The sequence below is a fragment of the Pelecanus crispus genome, chromosome 2 (genome assembly GCF_030463565.1).
Source record: "Pelecanus crispus isolate bPelCri1 chromosome 2, bPelCri1.pri, whole genome shotgun sequence".
Lineage (NCBI taxonomy): Eukaryota > Metazoa > Chordata > Aves > Pelecaniformes > Pelecanidae > Pelecanus > Pelecanus crispus.
In genome coordinates, this window is record NC_134644.1 from 133023726 (window position 1) to 133032321 (window position 8596).

Consider the following 8596-nt stretch of genomic DNA (forward strand, 5'->3'; position numbering starts at 1 on the left):
AGATTCTAACTCTCCTCTTCTAAGTTACCTATTTTGAAATTCAAGCTACTTCAAGCTATATAAACTAACCAACCAAGAAATCATAAAAAATAAATGACCTATTTAATTTTGCTCATTGATATTTTTCAAGATTTTAATTTTTCATCCTGATTTCAGCAAGGGCCAAAACTGATATTAAAAAAGGACACGAGCGGAAGAAAAACATTTTCCTTCCAAATATAAGTTGTAGTTGACTCCCAGCTACTCTAGTTTGCAGAAATCTGCAAGCATCAACCTACCAGCTTATGCCATACCAGATGACCTTGCTTGGCATTCCTGTGCTTTTGCTTTGTACAGAGCACTTCAAATATTCACTAAGACATCTCTTTTTCCAGGATTCTTTCTTTATAGACATTTTTCAGGTGATGTCTTTTCCCAAAGTTCACATATAGTGTAACAGCACAGGTGGTGTTCATCATCTCTCAACTTGCAAGGTGTGGCAGGTTCTAGGACTCCACCATGGGCTGTCACTGCTAATGCAGATTAATGGGAGGGAGATTTGTAGATCCAGGTTTCTATCATTTGTCTGTAAGTGCCTAGGAGATACTGTTGTAGCTGCTGAGTGGCTGCCAACAGCTGCCTCTTGTTATTCACCTCCTTTAATTCTTCTTTCCCTCCTCATTGCTTCCATTTACTGTTTCAGTAATGAGGGAAGATTAAAGAACTGCCAAGGATAAGAAATGCAAAATGCAGAAATGAAAGGAAAGGTTACATGGACAGGATGCCTGTAGATGACTTTCTAGAGCTTGTGCTGAGTTAAAGGTCAGAAGCTTAAGTGGATGGGAATGAAGTATTGCCCATGTTCCCTGGTACACTCTCATTTCACTCTCCAAAAGAAAAAAAAAAAAAAAAAAAATCAGGTCAAACTGTGTTCCAAAAAGGAAGAAGTAATAAAATGATAAAAGAAACAAAGACCAACAGGAATAAGTATCCCTTGGGGTCTAGAACACAGCTGAAATATGTTATTTTTTTCTAGATGTGTCTTTCCAAGAATTACTCTACAGCTAGATTCTTTATTTTAAAAAAGACAAAATTTCAGTTGTTTCCAAAAGAACCAGGGACTTAATAACATTTTAAAACAGTGCAAATAATGTGAAAGTCAGCAAGCATGAGAACCGTGTATAATTCTACTTATAAGAGACAGAAATCTGACAAATTAATTCATTGCAATTACCACTAGCAAATTAAAGAACAATTTAGTATTTCCTGGGATTAAATTCCTTATGATGTGCTGCCTGTATTTCAACCAATGTTCCCTAACAAACATCTCACCTTAACCTATGGTAGACCTGTGCACTGACAGACAGGAGGAAAAAAGACTCAAGGACAACTGATGCTTTCCACAACTGGGTAACCATGAGACACTTCTATTAAGAGCACTCTGTGGGAAATATATATTTCTTTGAATAATTTACAGAACAAATGATTCCATTTCAGATAACAATTTGAAGTGGTAGAGATGCAGAGACTATTTCTCTACAATTTTTTTTTCAAGTGCCTGCCGTACAATGCAACTGTAAGTTCACAGGTGTGAACTATACTGAAGCCACCTCAACTTGACCTTTAGTTCATCGGTAGCATTTTGTCAAAACTTCTAAGAATTCCCATCACTGCTATGTAACACATTGATAACCTGTTTGCATGAACCAGTGGAGGATGCTATATATTGTCTTTTTGTTCTCTGTGTATATAGAACTTAGTACTATGTCACCTTGGTACACAGCTAAAGCTTTTAACCCCCACAGCAGTAAGACAATAATATTTAAAATTAGAAAGTGATGTAGTAATGATATCAGCTGGGGGGAAAAGTTTTGAAGTGTTGGCTTTAAAGCCGAGTGTGTAGATCCTGCTTACTGTTGTATCAGCACCACCTACTGGTATTTCACACCCTTTTTTTTTGCAATGCTGTCAGGAAGTTTTCCCTTGACATTTCATTTGAGCTCTAAAAATACTTGGGGGGGGGGGGGCATTAAAAAGAAAGTTTGTTTTTTCCTAAACTGTTTTGAGAGCACACAGAATAATTTGTGCTGATGTTATTTGTTGTACGGAGAATAGAATAAGACGCTTATCCAAATCTCTCAGTTCCTGAGTTAGGCAAACCTTGCTCTGAAAGTAGTAGGGAGGATCTGGAGAGTCGACTTCTGGTTTGCATAATTTTTTCACATGCAATCTAGTTCATCATATTTTTGCAACTGAAACAAAATTGGATTCATCAGCACCGTGAATGATTCTGAAAAGATTTGTATACACACTTCATTTCACCTATTGTGACTGTAAATAGTCCCAGCATTTCAAAGGAAGGATTCATCTCACCTAACACAGTCACATCCAGGGGTATGTCCCTGATCAGCTGAGTGGGTCTGACCAGATACGACTGCCACAGCTTGTCACAGAAACTCCTCCTTGCTATTCTTCCAACAGCACAGTACATGCCATGCTGAGATTGAGGCGCCTCAGCAACCCCAGAGTGAAATCAACAGGTATCAAGAGGGGGTATGCATCCCATGCTGAAAGAGGCTTCAATGACCCTTCTGAGGTCTCTCCACTGATTGCAATAGGTGTTCTACCAAGGTGACAGCTAGCATGAAATGCAAATGCAAGCTGAAGTTCATGTGGGACTGACACTAGCAGCTGTATCTACAGAAGGCCTATATATCTCTACATTTTAGACACATTAAATTACTGCTAGTTGCATGTTATTTTCCTGAAGGGACTGCCAGGGGAGTGGCATGAGATTGTACTGTTGTTAAAAACAGCAGGAATGTAGATATTCAAGATCAGGAGACATTTCAAAGGTCATCAAATCCACTCCGCCTCTATCATTAGCTGATATATCAACTTTTTTACTAAATTGAAGTTGAATTCTACTTTCTTTTTGCTAGATATCCAAGTCTAGCAAATAGATGCCCAAGTGAAGCAGAGAGAACATATTCATGCACCAGAAGAGGGAAATGTAGGGATAATGAAGTCTGTTCATTCTTCTGAAAGGCAGCCAGCCAGCCATGCAGGATACATGCAGCTCTGGACAAGCCACAGCAGATGATGTCCTTGGTCCAAGTGATGGGTCAAAATAGGTAGCTAAGAGACATGGCAGGGGAGATAGGACATTGCAATGCAATGGGGACACAAAAACGTTAATGGTACTAACAGAAGGGGCTGGAGGTACTGAAAGGATGTTAGGGAGGACGGGAGAAAGGAAGAACATGATATTTTGGGTTGAAACTGGAGAGGAATATAATGAGAGGAGGTATAAAGGGAGAAATGGAAATAGGGAATGCAGGATATAGATTTGTGGGAACTTGGCTTCCTTAGTTCTGTGGAAGTTTGTCTAATATTTTTATTATTGCAGCTTCCCCCGTGGCAGAGGCGGTGGGAGGTCTGTTGCAGACACACAGCCTGTAGACTTGCTCTTACATCAATGTAAATATGCCCTCACTGCTTTTCCTCATCAAGATGTTTTCCTACTGCAATCTCTTAAATCTGTTTTACAGCATCTGCTGTGCTACAGACCAACTGTCAAACCTCTGAAACCTTTGTCTTTTTCTGTACTTTGCCTCTGTACCCACTAGTTGCCCTGAGGGAGGCAAGGGGATGGTTACTGGAGCACCAAAATGAAGTAAACATACATTAGCACTGGCAGGATTAATTTAAATATCCTGATTTTCAGAGCATCTTCAGGAATAATAGAAAGACTGTATTTTAAAATACCCTTAAAAATGTAAGAAAATACCTACTTTGCTTTTTATTTCACATGTATTGTATGTGGAAGATTCCTCTGATATCCTTGAATACCTTTCTTCTTTCCGATGTGTGCTTGAACCCTTTGGTCATATAGTGTTAACTGCAAAGTTAAGGTTGTCAGGGATCCAAATGACTTGTATGTTCCTTTCAAAGGTATTGAATTGGCCAGCCTCATTTTGTCCACTAACTGGAAGCAGTTCAGTTCTGCTCTTGTATGCTACAACTGGAGCCGTAGTTTTTGGGCTTTTCTTTTTTTCTCATTTGTCTTCTCTCTTCATCTTTCATTTTATTCTACTGTTTCTGTTTTGTTAGAAAACCTCACACATGTGCAATTCTTGTCAAATAAAAGCCAAATACCTGTCACTTGTAGATCCCGTAACTGAATGGTACATTATTAAATCTTTTCAATATCCTACGTAAATATAACCAGCAAAAAAAACCCCCATTGTCAGTGATGAAATATTTGGAGACAACCAAACAGCAGTAGGAAAATGAAGACACTGTTGCTGGTTTGCAATTATTGTAATATAACGTCTGTAACAAAATCCAATGCAAATTGCAGTTAAGCCAAGAAATTCTAGGTTGAATTGACGATGAAATGACAGCACATTAGACCTCAACAAAAACAAAAAGCCTGTTAAAGTATTTTAACATACTGAGTTTGAGAAGTGTAGAGCTTTAGAAATTAGTAATACTGATATATTTTTAATGGCCTGTGTTCTGTTTGCTTTGGTGGTGATTTTTTTTTAAATACAAATGTGAATCTCTCAGCCCCTAAGAAATTTCCTTTGATTTATCATACAATGTTATCAGTTGTAAAACAGCTGGTACATTGTGACCATGAGCCATGACAACCCATTGTGTTCACCCCAAACTTTTCTTTTTCCTACGTTATTTTCTATGGGAAGTTTCCCTCTAACACAGTTCACTCCACAGCCATGAAGCACAGAGGTCCTCCTCCCTATTGCACTCCTCCCTTTCCCGCACAAGCTCCATGGGACTGCAGCTCCTGGAGAAGCAATAAAACCAGGGAATTACCTGCTGACTGCTACTCACAAAACCAGTCTTACAGGACTCATTCATTTGGTGTTTGAGTAAGAAAGATAGAAGTTTTCTAATCAAGAAGACGTTATACTTCACTGTGACTCCAGAAGTGCCTTTAAAAGTTTTTATCTTGCATATCTTCATTCTCCAAACTCCCATGTGGGTTCTGTTTTGCTAGTTAGGAGAAAAAAATCAACCCAAACCCCACAGAAATGCTGTGTGAAGCCAAGTCAATTATAAATTAGGCATTCAAAGTCTAAAGGCTGGAGAGGCACAGAGAACTGTCAAAGCAGCTCCAGCAAGAATTTGGTGTCAAAAGGTGGAATGTTCTCAAGAGCTACTGATGTCCTGAGATTTCAGCAAAAACCTCACTCCTAAATCCCTCTTGAACTCTGAAACATCTCTTCCACCTGTCCCAGTTACCAGATCTCTACAGCCAATACTTCTGAGTGTTTCAGCAATGATATTGTGCCTTCTCAGAATAATGACAAAGTGCACATCATGGCAATATCTACCTCTAGCTTTCCCTCCCACTGCTAGCCCTCCTAGTCCAGAGCTGCTAGAAATCCAATCCTGGCCAGCCTCAGGACAGACAGCATCTCTCACTGTTTTGGCAGGTCATAGCTGAACTAAAGCTAAACCGAAAGAAAAAGGTATTTTCTATGAAAGCCTTAGCCTTATTGTAATGAAAACTCAGCAAAATACAGCAGCCAAGTTCAAGTTTTGGGAACTCCTAAAAAATCACATCAAAGTATCAACAGCTGTCCTGGTTCTGCCAGAAGACATCTTCATTTGAACCCTTTTTATCTAGGAACATTGTTGACAAACCTTTCTGAACACTGTGTTCAGAGTACTGAAGACAGGAGGCTTTTCCTCAAAGAACAGAGATAGGCGTTTAACAAGTAAACCCAATTCAAACAGTTCTTCTCTATTTCCTCCAAGAAAAAGGTAGCAGATTGTATAAGAAGATCCCACAGACTGCATGCAGATTACATGCTGCCGGTTAAACCATGGTTAGCTAAGGAAGGTACTATAACTAAATAAACTAATTAAACCCTCTGGTCTTCCTCACTCTCTAAGTCCAAGACTTTTGTAACTTTAAATATGTACTTTTCATTTATTTTTTGAAGATACTTGCATTCCTGTTTTGTAGGTTATTGAAAATTACCTTCCAAATTTATGTGCTCCTTAGTGGATAAAAATGTCTCCCATATGTTCCTGAGGTTTGGGGTAATCTCATTGTGCCAATATGTAATTGGTTTGTATCTGAAATTTTTTGTGTTGTTTTTGCTTACACAGTAAATTTAATGTGACATCACCAGTCCTTGAAGTTCAAAGACCTGGGATTATATTGCTGGTCTTATTTCAATCTCAGTTCAATGAGCATTTAATCACATCAAGTTTCAGGTCCCTATCTCAGCCTCCAAGACCTTTTTACTGGTTGTTCCTTAATGTTTATAAACCTAAAAATACAAATTTTATTGTCTATCCCTATCCTGATCACTCTTTTTAAAGCCTCTACAATGCTTTTATTTTAAATGTCTTTCTAAGAAAGTTACTATTAATATTACCTTTGTTCTAACTTTATTCTTCTTTCATAGAATCATAGAATTGTTTAGGTTGGAAAAGACCTTTAAGATCATCCAGTCCGACCATTAACCTAACACTACCAAGTCCACCACTAAAACAATTAAGGGTAGAGTAGCAATTTCATGTTTCCTGGCCTGGTGGCTGGATTATTTTTTAATGAGAGTAAAAACTAGGAATCATTAAAGTTGGAAAGGACCTCTAAGACCATCAGTCCAACCATCAACCCAACACCACCATGCCCACTAAACCATGTCCCACTAAACCATGTTCCTTCTCTCCTAAGTTACATCCAAAATTTGGGGTGGATTGAGATTTAATAATTGGTTTTTGTTATTTTTACTTGCATTTTAATTATATATTTGCTTCTGGACAGCACTGATTGCAGTGAAATTTTGAAAATAAAAGACTTGTTGTCTGTTACCTCAGTTACTTCCTAATAGAAGACTGTAAATGTTGCTAGTTTTAATCTCTAGGAGGAAAATATCTAGGATAATTGAAGAGTATTTCAGACATAAAGAAAAATACAGGACCAAATTTAATTAAGGAACTAGAGCTGCCAGATAGTAATTAACTGTTTTAAATCTATAGCTGTCTGAGAAAACATTGGTCACAATAATAATGTTATGCAAATTAAGATGGCTGCTTGGGATAGATAGATTTAAATTTCCAGGTGCCTGTGACTATATAAATTTTACTGAGAAAAAAAACATGTGCTCATCTGTATTGAGGTAATCTCTTGAAACATTGTTGACAGCCTTAATCACAGAGGAGGCAATCACAGAGAAAGACAGACAGGAATAATGCCATTGTTTAGGGAAGATACACCTGTCAAAATATGGGGCACCTAATTATAAAAAACTGATTTAATAATAAAGTTATTTGGCTTTTAAAGCCAAATTACAGTTGCGACATCCTCTCTGCTAATTCAGTCTGTATCACCTCAGGACATTTTCACTTGGACAACAGCTGCGCACCACGTATCAATCCAAGGAAGGCTCAATGAAACAACATGTGACTACATTTTTTTTCTTGACATATTCATCGTATGAAGGCTTCAAGTACAGGAGCCAGCTGAAGGGAAATCTTATTTCTGTTCAGTTGAGGTTTTTTCCTAAATAAAGCAGAGTGGAAGAGTTCTTTACAAGCATACATGGTCAGCTTAAACAGTTCAGAATATGGGAGCTAAATGAAATGTATTATATATACAATATTTTATATATATATATATATAAAAAAAAAATATCCTCAGCGGTGCTGTTCTTTGTTGTCAAACACCGAAAAAAATTCTGCAGAAAAAGCCAATTATTCATATCTACATTCTCCATAAGAAAAATATTGCCATCAGCACAGAGCAGGTAGCATTGACTCTTGAGATGGATCTGGGTACCAGACCACAGCTTTTTCCCTGTTGTTCATGGGCTGAAACAGATTGTTCTGTCTGTGCGCTCACCAAGGGTTTGGCTGACTGTGAAGGCACAAATGTAAGTGCACAGTTTAATAGTCTGTCTTAAAAGGTCCTGTGTGACCCCAGCTCCATTAACCACCGTTTGCAGCGTTTCTGAAATGTAAGCTAGCATCAACAGGGTCTAGACAGATTGATTAGAGAGCACGGTGGGTGTTTGTGCTGAATGGCACTGGAAACAACCGCGGACGGTTAGCTGGCTATTCCAGCTGCAGCTTCACAGGTATTTCAGTTCAGCATTCAGGTCACAGTCACCAGAGTCCCCCTGCGTGGCTCAGCTGCGGGCAATCGAGCATTATGTGTCAATGCTGGACAATTAGTGATTTTAGCTGTCAGTCCACAATTCCAGATGAAATCCCGATTGCAAATAGCAATCACTTGCATATTCACCAGTTTAGATTACTAAACTTTTCAACTGCCAGCCAGCTCAATGGGCCTCACTTAGGGCAGCGATTTATTTGTGTGCAGATATTATGGATCCATGTCTTGATGAAATATCGAATTGAAAACTGACCTATTGATTCCTATTTGAACTATTATCATTAATTCTTTCCCATTATATATAAAAGCCCTTGTTTTATATCACAGAACATAATGTTTGCAGTCAGTGTGGCTGCCGTGAAGTCTTGCCCTATAATCCAAATGGTAAACATTAATGTCTGCAGAAAATTTATTTTAAGGATTTCTTTCACTGCCTTCTTTCTTTCTTTGTCTTACATT